This window comes from Desmodus rotundus, chromosome 7 (genome assembly GCF_022682495.2).
Source record: "Desmodus rotundus isolate HL8 chromosome 7, HLdesRot8A.1, whole genome shotgun sequence".
NCBI classification, from domain to species: Eukaryota; Metazoa; Chordata; class Mammalia; order Chiroptera; family Phyllostomidae; genus Desmodus; species Desmodus rotundus.
In genome coordinates, this window is record NC_071393.1 from 93,962,163 (window position 1) to 93,980,825 (window position 18,663).

The 18,663-nt window shown below is 36.9% G+C and overlaps 1 protein-coding gene and 1 non-coding gene across 3 annotated transcripts in view; one reads left to right on the forward strand and one right to left on the reverse strand.

Moving 5' to 3' along the window:
• Positions 1-18,663, forward strand: part of ZNF609 (zinc finger protein 609) — a 211,508-nt gene that overhangs the window by 55,452 nt on the left and 137,393 nt on the right. The gene's annotated exons all lie outside the window — the stretch shown is intronic.
• On the reverse strand, positions 3,473-3,579 carry LOC112312045 (U6 spliceosomal RNA). The gene has a single exon (XR_002975503.1). It is a non-coding gene; the product is annotated as a U6 spliceosomal RNA (small nuclear RNA).

Consider the following 18,663-nt stretch of genomic DNA (forward strand, 5'->3'; position numbering starts at 1 on the left):
AGCTACACCAGCCAGGGCGAAATGCTGGTTTTGATCTCTATCTCTTATGTTAGAGGTTTTCCTCAGATACCTGGTAGTCCTTGGTTATCTGCTCGTGTTTTAAACACCTTTAAGATGGGGCACTGAGCCCTGGCTTGTGTGGCTCAGTGAATTGAATGCTAGCCTGCAAACCAAAGGGTCACCAGTTCGATTTCCAGTCTAGGGCACATGCCTGGGTTGCAGGCCAGGTCCCCAGTAGGGGGCACATGAGAGGCAACCACACACTGATGTTTTCTTCCTCTCTTTCTCTCTCCCTTTCCCTCTCTAAAAATAAATAAATACAATCTTTTTTTAAAAAGAAAAGATGGGACACTGAAAGATTGATTGGAGGCTCAGAGTACATCAGCAGGGTGTATGTGTGGTGACCTTCACAGTGAGATGGTTGTTAATTTGGTAAACCCTACATGTTAGTATCTTTAGGTCTTTCCTCACGGGTTTACCTTATCCCTTAGAAAACCTCTTCTAATTCTCCTGAAAAGTAAGGACTGACTGCCATCTTTCTTGGTGCCAAGTGAGGGGGGGTAGATTTCAGGTTTTGGCCTTCAGCATTCAGTGTGCTTAAGTCCACATTTAATCCCCTTATTTTAGGTGTGGTCCTCATGCCCTTTCCTGTGCCTGGAGCACCCTAGTCCAGAGATTTCTATTTAACCCTTTCCAGAAAATGAATCTCTAGTCTCTTGAGTTGGCGGGGGGCGGGGGGAGCATCTGAATGAGTAAAGTGATTAAGGATATAATTGCTTCTTAAAAATTTTTTCAATCATTCTTATTAATACTAAATCATCAGTCTCCTCACCTTGAGTTATCTGGTGTTACCAGTTCCTGAACTCTTGTGGCGAGTGGGTGGGGAGAGATTCTGTGATGTTGATTGGTGTATATAGTTGGAAGTTTTCCCTTTTGCAGGTGTAGTATTCAGCATTCTTATGTTTGTTTAGTCTGTTACCATTCTTTCATTTGCTTTCTAGATTACAAAATGTTTCTGTTGTCTCCTCTTCTTCCCTTCCTTATGGGTTTAAGTCTTTTAGAAAATCCTTTATTCTGGTTTTAGTGTGGTTTTGTCTCTTATTTATACAGCTATTTTGCTGTCTGTCCTTTGTCTTTTATTTTTGTTTTGTTTTAAATTGACATTTTTATTGAGATAATTGTAGTCACATGCAGTTGTAAGAAATACAAAGATCTCTTGTACACTTTACCCAGTTTCCCCCAATGGTAACATTTTGCAAAAATATAGTATAACATCACAACTAGGATCGTAACATTGATACAATCCACTAATCGCATTCAGATTTGCCCAGTTTTCTGTGTGTGCATGCTTTTGCAAGTGTGTGTGTGTGCAGAGTTCTCTACAATCTTATCGCATGTGTATTCACCATCACTATCAAGATTGTGAACTGTACCATCACCAAAAGGGTCCCTGTTAGTGTCCTTTTATACTAAAACAACCTCCCTGTCTATATAACACCCATTCCCCCATGAATCCCAGGCAACCACTAATCTACAATCTTGTTATATCAATAATGTTACCTATGAAATCATAAGTATGTAAATAACCTTTTGGAATTGGCTTTTTTTCAGTCAGAAAGTCCATATGGCTTTTTCTGTACAATAAGAGACACATTTTTCATTTTCACCAATAACTTTCTTGATTTGGATATTTTGAGTATGTCGGCTATCTCCCACTGTTGGCTTCTAGTGGGTAGAGGCCGGGGGTGCTGCTAAACATCTTCCAATGTATAAGACAGCCCCACAGCAAAGGATTGTTTGGTCAAAATACAAAGTAGTAGTACCAAGAAACTTCGCAAAACACTTTTTGACATGTTCAATCAGTCACAGCACCTTCTCCATACACTGCTCCATACACTTCTCCATACAAATCTTTTCTTGCATTCAGTTGCATTTTTACCTTTCTTGAAATAATAAAGCATAATACACCTAAAATTGCTTATTTTCTTCCATCTTCAATATTAAAATGGCTGCGCAAAAATTCACCAATTTTGATAATTTTTTAATGCATGATAATATGACAGCTGTCACAGTACAATCTTAACAAAATTGTTTCAAATGAAGTTAAAGACAATGAAGCACTACTAGAGCCATCATACAGAAAAAACTAAATGAACTCTTCGGCCACCCCAATAGTTCATTCCTTTTTGTTGCTGAGTTTCGATGGCACAGGTGTGTATGTGCCACAGTTTGTTAGACCAACTGCCAGTCACATTTGAGCTGTTTCCAGTTTGGGACTATTATAAAAATAAGTTGCTGTGAACATTCATATACAGGTTTTGTGCAAGCATAAGTTTTCATTTCTGTGGGAGAAATGCCCAAGAGTACAATTGCTGGGTCATATGGTAATTCTGTGTTGAATGTTTTAAGAAACTGCCAGTTAATTTTCCAGAATGGCTGCACCATTTTACATACCAGCAATGCATGAGAATCCATTTTCTTTGCATCCTTGCCCGTGTTTGGTGTTATCACTATTTTTATTTTAGCCATTCCGATAGGTGTATAGTGATATCTCACGGTCGTTTTAATTTTATTTCCTTATTGACTAACATTGTTGAATATCTTTTCATGTACTTGTCACCTGTGTACCTTCTTCAGTGAAAAGTCTCCCGATGTCTTTTGCCCATTTTCTAATTGTTTGTTTACTGTTGTTTTTGGAGTTCTTTATATATTCTAGGTCCAGTGCCTTGTGAGATATATGGTTGCATGTATGTTTTACACTTAAGCCAGGGATTCTTTTTTTGTCTCAGAGGCCAGTCTTGAGTAAAATTGTATAGAAGGTGTGAGGTTTAGGTTGAGGCTCATTTTTCATGTGTGTGCCTATGGATGTCCCAATTGCTCCAGCATCATTTGTTGAAAGGACCATCCTTCCTCCATTAATTGCTTTGCACCTTTGTCAGAATCATTTGAGCACACATGTATATATCTGTTTCTGGGTTCTCTGCTCTGTTCCATCAATCTCTGTGTCTGCCTCTCTGCCAGTGCTACACTGTCTTGATTACTGCAGCTATTTAATAAGACTTAATATGGGATGGAGTGATTCTTCCCATTTTATTTTTCTTTGTTAAGATTGTTTTAGTTATTCTTAGGGCAGTGCCTTTCCATATAAATTTTAGAATTAGCTTATCTATATCTACAAAAAAATCTTGCTAGGATTTTGATGACTATGCACTATGGAGAAAATTCCCATCTTTTTTTTTTAGGTTTATGTATGTGTTTTTAGTCTTTGTTTTTCATTCTGGACTGTAAAGCAAGCTCTTTTGTAATTAAAGTATAGTTGATATACAATATTAGTTTCAGGTGTACAACATAGTAACTTGACATTTATATACTTTACAAAGTGATCACCATGAAAAAGCCGGCATCCATCTGTCACCTTACTAAGTTATGTGATGTTATTAACTGTATTCCCTCTGTTGTACTTTACATTCCCCCAAATATGGAATGCTTCATGAATTTGCATGTCATCCTTGTCCGAGGGCCATGCTAATCTTCTCTGTATCATTCCAGTTTTAGTGTATGTGCTGCTGAAGTGAGTACTGTTGTTTTAGTCTTACAGAAGTTTGTATTTAATGAAATCAGTTGATTTTTTAAGCCACTCCTGAATTTCATGTCTAATTTAAAAAGAACTTCCTCACCCCAAGATAATAAAAATATTAACCTGTATTTTTTTACACTAAATATTTTGGTTTTACATTTGTTTTTTAAGAACCATTTGGTATTTTTGATGTGCTATAGAAACCTCATTTAAAAAAAATCAGTTAGAGAGTCATTGTCTGCTCATCATTTGGTATATATTCTTCAAAGTGTTTCACTGATTTGAGATGCCATCTTTATCATAATCTAAATTGTTATATATTTTTGAATCTGTTACTAGTCTTGTATGTCCAGTTATCTGTTATATCATCATATCATACTTTTGCTTTTAAATCCTTGCCTGAGGATATATTCACTGACTTTAGAGAGAGGAAAAGGTAGAGAGGAGAGAGGGAGAAGAGAAAGGGAGAAATATCATATGAGAAACATTGATCAGTTGCCTTCCATATGCACTCCGATGGGAATTGCACCAGCACCTTTTTGGTGTATGGGATGACGCTCCAACAGACTGAGCCACCTGGCCAGGGCATCATATTATACTTTTAATGAGCTGTTGTGGGCCTATGAGATACAATGTTTAGGAGGAGGCACAGTAACTAAGTGAAGAGCTTAACTTGGAGTTTAGACTAGTTGAATGCTAGCTCTACCATTTACCAGTTAAATGACTTAGTGCAAATTACTTATATTCTGTAGACCTCGGTATTGTCTGTAAAATGAGTATTACAATATTACATTATAGGGTTATTGTGAGGATTAAATGCATTAATATGTGGAAAGATTTTTTAATGCTATGTACAATAACATAGTATGTGCCACATAGGAGTTAGGCTACTGTAACAAGGCAAAGTTGTCCTCATATTTCTAGTCTAGCCTCTTTCTAGTCTAGCTTTAAAATGTTTCACTAGGCCCTGGCCAGGTAGCTCAGTTGGTTGGAACATCATCCCAATATACCAGGGTTGTAGGTTCTATCCCTGGTCAGGACACATGCAAGAATCAACCAATGAATGTGTAAAATAAGTGGAACAACAAATTGATGTCTGTCTGCCTGCCTGTCTGCCTGTCTCTCATCAATAAATAAAAATTTTAAAAAATATTTTGTGTATTTTTAATTTTATTTTTAGACAGAGGGGAAGGGAGGGAGAAAGAGGGAGAGAAACATCAATGTGTGTGGTTGCTTCTCGCACGCCCTCTACTGCGAACCTGGCCTACAACCCGGGCATGTGCCCTAACTGGGAATGGCACTGGCGACCCTTTGGTTCTCAGGCCAGCGCTCAATCCATTGAGCCACACCAGCCAGGGCCATAAATAAAAATTTTTTAAAAATGTTTTGTTATATTCTTCCCAAAATCCAATTCAGCTATTGATTGGAATTACATTGACTTTATGAATTTAATGTGAGGGAGAAATGGCCTTTATAATAATGTAATAAGTTATTGCACAATCCTTATATAACATTGGCTTACCACCTAAAAATGTGGTGTATCTATATCTCTTCATTTACTCAAGTCTAGGGTCATGTGTCAGTTCTGGACTTAATAGATGGAGGTACTGTTTTCTATTCTTATCCAATCCAAAACACAGAAGGAAATATTGGAACCTATGTAAACTTTACAGGTGTGACATTATTAGCTCATTTCTTCCCTTAGGGTAACAGCAATAGAAAGGGATGATGTCATACACCACATCCTTAGATGTTGTACATACAGGTGTTTGAACCTACGGTGGTGGTTTAAGCAGGTCTTCTCGGTGCTCTCACGTTTCTTCACCCTCAAGTGCATGAGTGAGTGAATGAAGAAGAAAAATTGAAGCAATGATAACCTTTGGAACAGTAATAATAAAACTCAGAATATATGTCAGTGTATGTATATGTGTGTGAATGTTGAATGAATATATTTAAATGAAATGTGCAAATGTAGTGGTTCTTTGAATTTGGCCATTGGGATTTTCCTAAGGGAGCGACTCCCCGCCCCCAATGCCAGATCCCTGCTTTAGGAGTGAATGCCTGTATACTCAGTTTTTTCAGTCACTATCCTCTTTCCTCTCCTCCGTCTGTCTTACCATCTGCTTGTGAACTCTAGCTAGAATTCTTGTATTTTTAGATTGTTTATTTTTAAAGGAGAAACTACTTTTGGTTGTGTATAAAAGAGCTGCTGGAAACCCAGTCTCCAACCTGCATACATCAATTTACTGTTTTTAAAAAATAGTGAAAGATTCCAGTGAAGGCTATAGGTAGGAGATTCATAAACACATGCACTTAAATTATGCTTGTTCCTGTTTTCCTGATTCTTATTTTGACTAAGAAGTGTTGAGCTGAAAGATCATTAGAGATGCCAGTCAAAACAGCAATATATTTATACTAGTTTTCTGATTTTGGTATATGTCCAAAGTTTTTAATAACATTTTGGGAGTACAATAATACATATAAGTAAATAAATAAATAAAGGTAATAATTATCAGTTATGTAGAATAATACGTACTTAAAAAAAAATTTTAGTCCTGGCTGGGTAACTCAGTTTGTTAGCGTGTCATCCTGATATGCTAAGGTTGAGGGTTTGATCCCCAGTCAGGGCACATACAAGAAGCAACCAATGAGTGCATAGATAAGTAGAGCAACAAATCAATGTTTCTCTTACACTCTCTTTCCCTCTCTCTCCTTCCCTTTCTGTCTCTCTCCCTCTCTCTCTTTAAAATCAATAAATAAAGTGGAAAAACATTTTATTATACATATAAAGTACACTATAAGATTATAGCTTGATGAATTTTTACAATTTCAACACACCCATGTAACTAGCACCCAAACCCAGAAACAACATTACTAGCTCCTGTACCACTATGCTGACTTCTAACATCATACCTTAGTTTTGCCTGTTTTTAATTTTTATATATACATTTGAGCCTGTGAGAGTCATAAATATAATTGCATATAGTTGTAGTTTGCTCACTCTCATTTCTCTATATTAGTCCATTGTGAAAATATACCACAATTACTTAAGAATTCTGTTGATGAATATTTGAGCATTTATATTTTTAAATTACCTCTTACCTGTTTTGAAAAAAATATTGTAGGGACTATGGAAATTTTCTGAAATATAATTCTGGGGAAGTCTGAAAAATTTTATTTATCATTTCTCTAGAAATTTCATAATGGTGATTTTACACCCTTTTCTTTAGAAACTTATTTATCCACATATTTTCCAAACCTCTTACTTAAGTAATCCATTACCTCAGTTAGCTTTTGCTGTATAAAAGCAACCCAACTTAATGGCTTAAAACAACAATTATTTACTTAGCTTTTTTTAATTCTGAGGGTTAGCAGCTTAGGCTGTATTCTGCTATGTGGTTCTGGTGATCTGTGCCAGACTTGGCTTACCTTTGTTGGGTCAACTGAGCTACCTACTCCATGTGGTTGTTCATCCTCTAGCATGCTATGTAAGGAAAGTCTCCCTGCCCAGGAGGAATGTGTGCCTGGCCTCTGGAAGTGCAGGCAGAGAATTGGCACTATGCTTCCTCCACTTTGTACTGTCCAAGGCTAAAAGCAAGTCACAAGGCTAGCACAGGTTCAAGTGGTAAAAAAGTAGAATTCCATCTCTCTTTTTTTCTTTTTAAGATTTTATTTTTGATGGCTGTTGGGGGAGGGTGGTGATATAAGGGCAGTAAATGGTATTAGAAAAAAATACAATAAAGATTAAATTAAGAAAAGATTTTTATTGTTATTTATTTTTAGAGAGAGGAGAAGGGAGGGAGAAAGGCAGAGAAACATCAGTGTGTGAGAGAAATATTGATCTGTTGCCTCTCTCCATGTGCCCAAACCGGGGACGGGGCCCCAACCCAGGCATGTGCCCTCACCAGGAATCAAACCTGCGACCTTTCGCTTTGTGGGAAGATGCTCAATCAACTGAGCCATGCCCATCAGGGCAGAATTCCATCTCTTGATGAGAGATTACAAATGGGTGGGTTCAGGGAGAGGAAGAATTTGTGCCTTTTTTTTTTTTTTTTTTTTTTGCAATCTATCATATCCAGCTTTGTATTTGCTTTTGGGAAAATAAATCCCAGTGATCCAACTTGACTGACATCTTTTTGGTTTTGATATGCATTCATATAAACTTTTATTTTCACCTGTTTACAACTGGAGTGATAAATGGAACTAGGCCTATCTCTTATTAGGATGCTATTTTAATTTTGTTTGTTGTTCTTCCTCTCCCTGCCTTTTTTTCTGTGCTACTCATTTTATCATTCCAGATGCTTAAGAAGACCTCTTCAACAAAGCCATTCCTGAATTTGTGTCATTGCACCCTGCCTCTACCCTGGCATCTTTACTCTGAACCCCCATGGCAATATTTAGCATCCATAATATTTTATTATATCCAGTTGTTTTCATATCTGTCTGTTTTCTCTTATTAGATTCTAAGCTTCTGTATGTATCTCCAGTGTCGGACATACAAATCTTTTAAAATGATGAATTGTGCGACAGCATCAATTTTTTGACGCTAGAGTTTTTTCTTTACCAAATCTAGCTACACTATTTTAGTACAGAATTGTTTATCCATGTACTTCTCTGCTGCTAATTTGACTAGCTGACAGTTATAATTTAGATTTAAGTTACTGAGAAAGGTTTAATATCACCATCCATATGTGCAAATTGCCGTTACTTCTTTTTGTACTACTCATGTTATTTTGATTAAATACATGTTTTTTCCCCCTAAGATACCTTATTTTTTGGACTGTAAGACGCACTCCCCCCCCAAATTTGGGAGGAAAATGGGGGTGCGTCTTACAGTCTGAATGTAGCTTACCTCACTGGGGTTGGGGGTGGGCGGCGGTGGAGCGGGGTCAACAGAAGGCTGGAAGCCCGAGGCAGCAGGAGTGGGGCAGTGCAAAGCAAGGGAGGCAGGAGTGGAGTCCTCACTGGGGCATACTATAGTGCTAGGGAGGAGGGTACAGGCGGTGCAGGCATGTTAAGAGAAGAAAGCCTGCGGTGCCCATACGTGCCTCCGTCACGTGACTGGTGTGTCCCCCAATAACATTAATACAGGCAAATTCCACTGCAGGTCACCTTTCAATGTGGCCCTGCAGCTGTTGCCAAACTACAACTCCCATCATGCTTGAACAGGTTGGGTTGATGGGAGCTGTAATTTGGCAACAGCTGCAGAGCCACACAGGTTGTGCAAAACTGCTGTCCCCGTACAAGAGTGTTGTACAGCCTGTGGCCCTCCAGCAGCAGATCTCCCCCATAACAGTGTCAGCAGCAGATCCCCCCATAACAGCGCGTCATCCACTGATGTTCTCAGCTACAGTGCCCCCATAACTATGAAGGACATAGTGCTGATAGTTCTGTCATTACTATATTTTGTTATAGAAAGATACAATAGCCTACTGTAGTCTCCTGCTGAATCTACCGTAATTGTGGAAAGATGTCAAAGCAGAAAAGGATTTCTGCTTTAAAGGATTAAATATTTTACTACCTTTTTTGCTTCAATTTTTTTTTCCTAGTTTCCTCTAAAACCTAGGTGTGTCTTATGGTCCGAAAAATACAGTACTGTGTTTTATGTAGAATCTAGTGTTTTACATAGATATGTCCTTAATACTTTGGAAGATGGAATAATTCAGTATATTAAAAGAACATTTTGTCTTTTGGGGGGGCTGGCTAACAACTATCAGAGCCTCTGCCCTTTGGGGCAATTCCTCACCATGTGAGTCCAATGTCTGTAAAATCAGAAAACACCGGATTCTTACCTTCCTAGCTCTCTTAGCAATGAGGGTTTGACACCTTGACCCGAATTTCACCACCAGATATATCACCTCTAATATTTTCAGTCAGTTCCTCATGTCAAGGGACAGTGGAAAAGTGGTGGTAACAGCACCATACTGTATCAGTGGTGTCAGAGGTTCAGTGATGAAGGCAGCAATGTTATTGGACTGATGGTGTGGCATGATTTTGTTAATGGTTCTGGTTGTGTCTCTCTCTGAGCCCTGCTTGTTTTCTGAGCCTAATTCTCCAGACTTCCTGGGAGTTTTACGAGTTACCTACTAACCTTTCATCTTTTGCTTAAATTAGCCAGAGTTTAGTTTCTACAAGCAGCCATGAACCATGAGTAATATAGTAAGTAGGTGAATTGTAAGAGTAGAAACCACAGTACATATTAAATGTTGTACCAGCGCATGCCTTGGAAAGACTTAAGTAATAATACAATTTTTTTTTTAAAAATCTACTGACAAGTTGCTCTAGGTAACCCAAAGAAATAAAGGAGGAAGCAGCTGCCTCACTGTCCAGATAATGATTTGTTCAGATGTTTAAATGCAAGAAATGCACACCTTATTCAGAGACAAAACTCATGAAATATTAAATCTATAATACACAGATATGTGATAACTTATACAACACAGTTTATATGTGATTTAAAGAAAGGAAAAATCAGTGGAAGAGTTTTTGGAAACAGGTTTATTGAAGGAGTATATTGGGCATATTAGGAGTCAAGTAATGGGTAGAATTTCAATAGAAAGAAGAAATGTTTGGAAAGGTACATGCCAGTCAGGAAAATGTAATTGTTAATTATTGTCAGTGAGAACTTTTAATAATATTTACATGTCCCTGCTTCATATTCAGCGAAAACCGAAAGGCAAAAAGGAAGGGGGATGTTAGGGTTATATATTTAAGTAGGCCAGGAAAGCGTGTGTTTTCACTGTTAACAATTCTCATGACTGGGTATATACATGGGGATGTTACAAGTCTGCCTGTGAAAACTATGTGGGCATTTATTTATTTTTATTTTTTGTAGACATTTATTTTTGCAGAATTTCTTGTTTTCAAATTCCCTGAAGGATATCAACATTTTTTAAGGGGCAGGAAGATTTAGCTGTTCTTTCTCTCTGTTGTTTTTTTTTTTTAACTTAAAAAAATGACTGATCTATAAATAAATTTTTGAAACTCATGCTTCCTAAAATCTGTTGATAACCAGTAATTTATTTTCCTGTCAGCTATCCTAAGCCTTGCTCCCATGATTATTTTGCAGACTTTATTGTAGCACTGATTTGTCTTACTCTGTTCTAATTTTTGTTTTCACATCTTATTGCCAACCTCCTCTATCCTTACCTATGAGCTGTTGGATAAAGACAGACTCCTCTTATTCATCTCTTCATCTCCAGTATCTGGCATTTAATTGGGCTCAATAATTTTTTAAAAAATATTTAATGAATTCTTAAAGTGCTCTTTGAAAGGTGTTGAGAGAATTAAGATTTTTCTTTAGCTCAGTGTTATCATGGACAATAAGTATTGTATAGCTAGCTGGTCTGGTATGTATGTTTGTTTTAGTTGTGTGAAAAGACTTAGGACACCTTGGTCCAGATGTGATTTATTTTGGGATTTAGTGATTTCTGACAGTTCACTAGCTCTGGCCTGGAATTGTGGTGTTACGCTTTTTCTTTTTCTTTTTTTTTTTTAAATAGACTTTATTTTTTAAACAGTTTTAGATTTACAGAAAATTTGAGAGAATAATACAGAGTTCTCATTTATCCCATCCCCATATTCCCCCATTATTAACATCTTACTAATTAGTATGGTACATTTGTTACTATTACTTAACCAATATAAGAGTTATTATTAGCTAATTTTCATACTTTATTCAGATTGTCTTAGCTTTTGCTAAATATCCTTTTCTATTCTAAGATCCCATCTAGAAGACCACATTATGTTTAGTCATCATGTCTCCTGAAACTCTTCTTCACTGTGACAATTTTTCAGATTTTCCTTGTTTTTGATGATCTTGACAGTTTGGAGGTGTTGTGGTCAGATATTTTGTAGAATGCCCTCAAATGGTATTTATCTGATGTTTCCCTCGGGATTAGAATGTAGTTAATGGGTTTTGGGAAGAAGAACCACAGATGTCAAGTAACATTTTCACCCATTATATCAAAGATACGCACTGTTTACATGATTTAGCATGTTGATGTTGAGCTTGATCACCTGGATAAGATAGTGTTAGTCAGGTTTTTATACTGTTAAGTTACTCATTCCCCGTCTTTTGGTAGTGTACTCTGTGGGAGGAAATCACCATGCGTAGCCCACACTTAAGGGGTGAGGAGTCAAGTGCTTTCTCTCCGTGAGATCAGAGTGTCTACATAAATTATTTGGAATTCTTCTGCATGGATGATTCTGTTATGCCTTTTAATAACTCAGTTTATAGTGGTGAGGAAGGCGGAAAGCAGCACGGTGTTTGACAGAACTCCCCAGCTCCGAGGGTATTGTCCCTAGGTTCTTGTTTTTGTAGATAGTCATGTCAAGCGCTCTAAGTAAACACTATTTATTGGGTTGTGAGTTACTGGTCTAGATTGCTTTTGCTTCACTGCATTTTGCTGCCTAGGCTTTCTTTTTTCTTAAAGATTTTATTTACTTATTTTTAGACAGATTGGAAGGGAGGGAGAGAGAGGGAGAGAAACAGCAATGTGTGGTTGCCTCTCGCACACAACCCAGGCATGTCCCCTGACTGAGAATCGAACCAGCGACCCTTTGGTTTGCAGGCTGGCGCTCAATCCACTGAGCCACACCAGCCAAGGCTAGATTTTCTTGAAAATGATGTTAGTGTGCTTCTGGAAAACACTAACTGCTTTCTCTATGTACCTGTGTCCCAAAAAAATGTACCTAGTGCTCCAATGGTTTATGAATAGTCAGCTTCAGTTTTAAGGAAGAAGGAGAAGGTTTTATGATTATATACAGCCACATTGCATGTTGAAAGGAAATATCTGTTATACTCATACTGCTTTAGGAGCCAAAGATCAAGACCCACTGAAGTAAATAAAAGAATGTATATCTTCACTTTTTCTTTTCTTTTTTTAATTGTTATTGTTATTCAATTACAATTGTATGCCTTTTCTCCCCATCCCTCCACCCCACCCCAGCTAAACCCACCTCCCTCCCCCACCTCCACCTACCCCCTTGATTTTGTCCATGTGTCCTTTATAGTAGTTCCCACTGTCCCCACCCCACTCCCCCCTGGCTATTGTTAGATTGTTCTTAACTTCAATGTCTCTGGTTATATTTTGTTTGCTTTTTTCTTCTATTGATTATGTTCCAGTTAAAGGTGAGATCATATGGTATTTGTCACTTTTTCTTAAATGTTTGTGTCTGATACATGACTGCCAGAGTAAATATTTCACTCTAGTGTGTTAGTTTAGGTCACTAGTTTTAAGTGTGGCCCCCAGATCAGCAACATCACCATCATATGGAAGTGTGTCAAAAATGCAGGTTTCTGTCTCCGTCCCAGACGTGCCATCTCAGCAATCCTGGGGTTGAGGTCCAGCAATCTTTCTGAACAATTCCCTTCCTTCCCTCATAATGAGTCTGATACATTCTAAAGTTTGAGTATCTGGTTTGGTTTACTGAGTGTGCATGGTAGCCTTAATAGCAATTCTTATAGCATATTGCTTTTCCTCCAGAGTAGCATTTGCTTTTCCTAAAGGGCCATGAAAAATATTTGCTCTTTTAATTAGAGTTTCTGACTCCTAAGATGGTAGTTCATATTCTCCTCCCTTAAGATCACATTTGCTCAACTGTTATATCTGGAACAAGGGTTGGCAAGCCACAGACTGCAGACCAAACCAGGGTCACCTCCTGTTTTTGTACAGTCTGTGAGCTAAGAATGGTTTTAACCATTTTTTTAAAAATGGTTTTATTGAGATATGATTTACATACCATAAATTTTACCCACTTAAAGCATACATTTCAAAGGTTTTTAGTATATTCACAGAGTTGAATAGTTCATCAGTGTCTAATTTTAGAACATTTTTATGGCCCCAAAAAGAACCCATATACTTGAGCAATCAGCCTCCAACTTCTCCCAAACACTGCCCCCTCCCCCACTCCAGCTCAAAGTAACCACTAATCTACCTTCTGTCTCTATTAATTTTTCTGTTCTGTTCATTTCATTTAAATTGAATGATACAATAAATGTGTATTTTGTGACTAGCTTCTTCCACTTAGCATGTTTTTAATGGTCATTCATATTATAGCATGACTCAATACTTCATTCTCTTTTATTGACAAAAAATATTCTGTCATATGGATATACCATGTTTTATATATCCTTTTGTTAGTTGATGGATATTTGGGTTGATTTTTACATTTTTAAAAGGTTGAAAACCATCAAAAAAAGAAGAATGTTTTATGATATGAAATTATATGAAGTTCATATTTTATTGTCCACAAATAAAGTCTTATGGAAACACAGTCACACTTGTTCCTTTACATGTCATCTGTGGCTGTTGTCATGTTACAGTGGCAGAGTGACCAACTGGATAGCCTTCAGAGTGTAAAATATTTACTATTTGGCTCTTTACAGGTTTGTTGACCCCTAATCTTGAACAGTGTTTTTCACTCTTTTTCTTCATTATTGTTTCCTAAACAGCCTTTTTAGACATTTTCTCCCTAATTGCCTTATGAAATTTTAATACCAGATGTACACTGTATGTCTCCTTATACTCTCTCCCTGTGGTAGAACACAAACCATCATAATATCTTATGGTTAATTTGCCCCTTCAGGTGAGGACCCCCTCATTGAAAATGCATACTCTAGAGTAGTATTTTGGTTAGGTTTATTTCCTAACTAAAAATTTTCAGATAAATTAAATTTCTTTCAGAAATTTCTAGTGTTGATGTGTTGAAACAGTATGTTAGGATCTACTGTTGGATCTCTAAGCTCTAAGATATTTGACTGTCAGCAAATGACAACAAGATATTAGGATCTTGTCATTTAAAAATTTGGAGGAATTTTGGTGAGTCTTCACCAAAATATTTTAGACTTCTGCTTTAGTTCATACACTGGTTTATTGTGGAGTTTATTAATAAATTTGGCTATACTCAGAGGCCAGAGAGTTTAATTTTTTTTTTAATTTTGTCTGAAAAGTGAGGATTTTTATTGCCAGCTGGTGTAGGTTTGCCTTTCTCCTATGCCTTATAATACATTTTTAAAAAAGATTATTTTTCCTTCCTCTCCCCCCATCCTCATCCTCTTTCTCAGAGCATCTGTTCTTGAAGAAGAAGGAGTAGGCAGAACTTTGTGAGGACTGACAGGCTGGAGAGAGGAAGGGCTGGCGAAAATAGGAGACTCTTTTTGTCAGTTGTTGATAGCTTTGTGCTTAGTGATCCAGAATAGGTCATTAATCTTGATGAAAACAGATCGGTTTTTTAAATGTAGATAAAAAACCTCAAGTCTAGAAGCAAAATGAAGTCCATTTTAGTCCCCTTCCTCTTCTCCACCAAATAAGATACATGGAGAAGAGTTGCATTTCCCTGGAAGGAAAATAACTGGCAGAATGGAGCATTGTAAATGAATTATACTGGCACTGCAACTGATTTTATAGAAAGGGAATTGTTATCCAGGTGGAACCTTTTCTCTTTCCCCTTGCCTTTTGGGTCCTGTTATTTACTGAAATTAGACATTTAGTCTCTTCAGTGTAAGTTGGTCCTTCTGAGATAGGTGAGTCTAGAACTTACTCCCCAGTGTCTATATCTTTATGCTGTGTGACAGTGGGGAAGAAAATGGTTTAAAATCAGTCTTCCTCAAACTTTGAACTTGCCTTACAATATGTATAGGCCTCTTGGGCAAAACTAAAAGTATAATTTTTCCTGAATCTAATACACTTGTTCTGCAAGCAGTTATTGTGAGAGAGTGAGGCAGAAATGATAACCTCTTTCAGGTTCAACTATGAGATTTAAACCATTTCTTTCTGGAATTTCTTAAGATTTCTTTGTTATTTTCTCCTATCATCAAATGGAGCTTCCGCCCTATAATACTGAATAGGACTTAAATATTGTCACCTTTCAAGATTCTGTGTACTACAGTCAAATACTCATTATGCTTAAATCAGCATATCTAAAATAATTTTTGTCTTTCTGCCTAAACCAGATTGTCTATTGATGTTCCATATCTTGGTATTGCTTAATGGGTCATCCCCTCAATTGCTGAAGCTGGAACAGAATTGTCCCAGATCCTCTCTTTTTCACTGATTCCAGAAGTTCTGTCCTGTGAATTATTTCTCTTAAAAATATTCTCTCTCCTCTCCATCGCCACTTCTCTGTGTTAGTCGGACCTTACCACTTACTACCTGCTTCATCCCAGTTACTTCCAGGTTGGTCAACCTGCTACTGATTTAGCATCTCTCAGACCTTTCTCTGCTTTGCTGCCAGGTTATCTTTCTAAAATGACAGCATGATATCAGACTCCTATGTAAAATATTTCATTTCCCCTAACACTCAGCCTTCAGAATCCCATTCCAGGCTGCTTTTTATAGCTTTATCTTCAACCACTCCTCTTTTATTTCAACCATACTAAGGTACTTGCAGTTTCCTAGATATGCCATCGGATTTCATAATTCCTATTGTTTTATATCATTGTGCCTTTGTATATACTTTTTTCTCTGCCTAGAACACCTTTCTCTGCCATTTTTTGACCAAATAACTTCTACTTCTATTTCAAGAATCAGTAGGAATTTTACTCTGGGAAGCCCTTATTTCCCAAGATCTCGTATGAGTTTTGTCATAGCATTTAACTCATACAATTCTGTATGAATGAATTCTCTCTTTTCCACCTAGACTGTAAGATCTTGTTGATGTCAAGTGTTATGTCATTTTTATTTTAGGTGTTGTATTACTTAATATAGGACCTGGTTCCAAGTAGCTGTTCCATAAATGATCATTGCCTGAATGAATCTCATTCAAAATAGAAAAAAAAAAAGTAAATGGAGCAAAAAGGTTTTCAACCTGAGCTTTGGACCCATTTATTCCAAGTAGTATTCATTAGACCCAAAGTCCAACAAAATCATATAATTTGAAAGGACTGTTGGGCCTGTTGGAATATAATTGGATATGCTTTATACTTTATACAGTTCACTGGTTTCTGGTATCCAGATTCATGCAAAAGTAATTAAGGTAATTTTTGTCAACCAGACAAGTAATGCTAGGTTGGAAGTTCTCTTTTCAGGCTGGTTTTTCTTCCTTTTTATTGAAAACAACAGACAGCATTCTTTTTTTGATGAAGACTTGTCTTCTTCTATAGCCTCATCTGAACCCATTTCCAAGGTCATGGGTCACTGTCAGTTTTAGCCCAGAGTTTTCTCAACAGCAATGCAAGGTCTAATCCCTTTTCCTAAATCCTTTAAGCGGTCAGCAAACAAACGCCTTTTTACTAGTCTAGCGTGAAAGCCGTGAGCCGGGAATACAGGTCGGGTCCATTGTTTGTTAAAAGGCATTTGATTTTCAGTTTCCAGATTGCCAGTCTGCTTTCTCTTCTGCTGTTGGCCCATCAAGTTGTAGGTGTTGTGCCGCATATATCAAGGTGGTCCCCAGATGGTGAACAATTACAGAAAGCTGTAATTTTCCTATAATGAAAGAACTATGTTCCTGTGGTTTTTCCATTCTGATTAACAGGTAAAAGAGGTTAAGACTGGCTACTTACCATGATTCAATTAGACTAGGAACCCACTTCTTTCTTGACACTTTCATGCCTCTGCTTGAAGTACTTTCAGCCAGAGATGCTTGATAAAAGGAAAGAGGGGATAAGGGTTGGTATGGTGAGAAGATCCAGATAATCAAGATTTTTAAAAATCAATTTATTGCAATATCTATATAGTAAGAATCATACATTCTAAGTGTAAAATTGATGATTTTTGACAAATAAATACCTCTGTTCAACCAGTACCCAATCCAAGATATAGAATATTTTAATTTCCATAGAAAGTACCTTTGTGTCTCCTTGCAATCAGCCTTCTCCCATCCATTACTACCAACCACTAATCTGATTTCTAGCACTATATAGTAATTTTGCCCGGTCCAGGATTTTGTATAAAAGGAACCCATACAGTATGTACTTTTTTGTGTCCAGCTTTTTTCTCAGTATTTCTTTGAAAGTTGTCCATATTGTTGCATATATTACCTGTTTATTTTTATTGTTGAGTACTTGAGTTAATTGTATGGATATACCACAATTTGTTTATTCACCAATGAAGGAAATTTGGGTTATTTCTAGTGTGGGCTTTTATAAATAAAGCTGTGCATATCTATGTATATATTTTGCTTATGGACATAGGATTTCTTTGTTGTTATTGTTAAATACCTAAGAGTGGAATTACTGGGTCATATGGTAAGAGTATATTTAACTTTATAAGAAATCAGTAAACTATTTTCCTAAGTGGTTACACTCTCACCAGCAGCTTGATGAGAGTTCTAAGTGCTGCACATCCTTGCCAGAACTGCATTATTTGTCTTTTTCATTTTAATATCCTAGTAGATTTACAAATCTCATTGTGATTTTAATTTTTCATTTTTTTGATACTGTTGTAAATGGTATTTAATAAAATTTCATTTTTCATTTATTTGTTGCCAGTATATAAAAATGCAGTTAAATTTTGTATATGACCTTATATCAAAGTCATTTAGTTCTTATTTCTAGCAGGGTTTTTTTGGTTTGGTTTGTTTTAGATTCCCTAGGATTTTTTACATAGACCACCATGGTGTCAATATTACACTTATCTAACTCATCTTTGTGTAGTAAGGCTAGAATCCACGTAATCTGGATTTTTGGCTTGTTTAGTGTTCTGGCTGGATATTTGAAAGCCTTAACCTTATAGACCTCTGCAGTCATGTTAGAATGACATAATTGAAGTGGGAACATTGAATATGAAGTGGATGAATACATTTGCAGTAATAGTCTTATGTAGAATTGGTATGGCAGATGGTAAACAAGGCTGTTTTGCCCTCTGGGCTTTTGAAAATTTAGAAGGAAAGCCCTGTGCTCTGAAGAACAATAAAATTTGGCTCAGGCCCAAAAGAAGCACTTCCTAAAACCAGGTTACATCTGAGGATAACAGAATTACCTCTGGCCATTTGTAAGGCTGTTTACCAATTCATTGATTGGACAAATATTTAGTGAGTGCATGTCCACCAGGTAGCAGGCACTATTTTGGGATATACCAGTGAACAAAACAGTTTTAAAAAATCCCTGTTTTGAATACTTTCTAGTGGGAGAAATACACAATAAA